This window comes from Pongo pygmaeus, chromosome 16 (assembly GCF_028885625.2).
Source record: "Pongo pygmaeus isolate AG05252 chromosome 16, NHGRI_mPonPyg2-v2.0_pri, whole genome shotgun sequence".
Lineage (NCBI taxonomy): Eukaryota > Metazoa > Chordata > Mammalia > Primates > Hominidae > Pongo > Pongo pygmaeus.
This window is the reverse complement of record NC_072389.2, coordinates 50593006-50593879: the sequence shown is the minus strand read 5'-3', so window position 1 is coordinate 50593879 and position 874 is coordinate 50593006.

Below are 874 nucleotides of genomic sequence, written 5' to 3'. Positions count from 1 at the left end.
GTCTAAGCATTGACTCAGTATTGTGTAAGATCAGATCTTGGGGACTGAGCCAGAGAGAAGACCAGGCTCCAGGAACAAGATACTGTCCAGAAATGGTTTATTCATAGCAACTTCAAGGCAAGTTTATCAACTTTCCTCGACTGCTTTCCCTCCTCCAAGATAAGTATTCCTGCTCTGAGTTTCCTTGATACCCTGTGCGTACCTCTTAGAGCAGTTATCATATTGTGTTTTAGCTGTGGTATCCTTGTCTTTCTAAACCCTTTAAGGACAGAAAATGAGTCTTGCTCTTCTCCAGGTGCTCTGTACTTACCACAGTACCTAAAGGATTTAAGTGTAAAATCAAGATATGTTGAATGAATGAATGAGTAGCAGCAAGGCTGGATTGGTAAAATGGGACTTAGTCATGGAAAGCCTTGAATGCCATTTTTTTAATTCATTCTATACCAGGAAATGTGCGGTAAATGGGAGGGAATGACATCCAGAGCACTATAGTACAATGGTGGACAGGGCAGAGTTAATGGTATTCTCTCCTACAAGTAAACGCTTTACTCCAGGTCATTCATTTATAAAGCCTTAATGCAAATTTAACTTCCCTCCAGGATGATTTATTTCACATCTTTGGTTCAAATTGCTCTTGTCTTAATCTGAGGTCCTGTAGCACTGTCCATACATTTATGCATCTAGTTGCATTCTGTTTGTATTGCTAGACAATTGTTTAAAGTGACTTTCTATTATTTTTCCAGTGAGATCTTTAAGTGATTTGGGAATTTGTACCTCTTTTTTCTAATCTTTTATAATTTTTGCTCCCCATCCCAGCATTGAGCAAAATGCTAGGTGTTTAATAGTTAAATCGGTCTGTTTCCTCAAATACTAG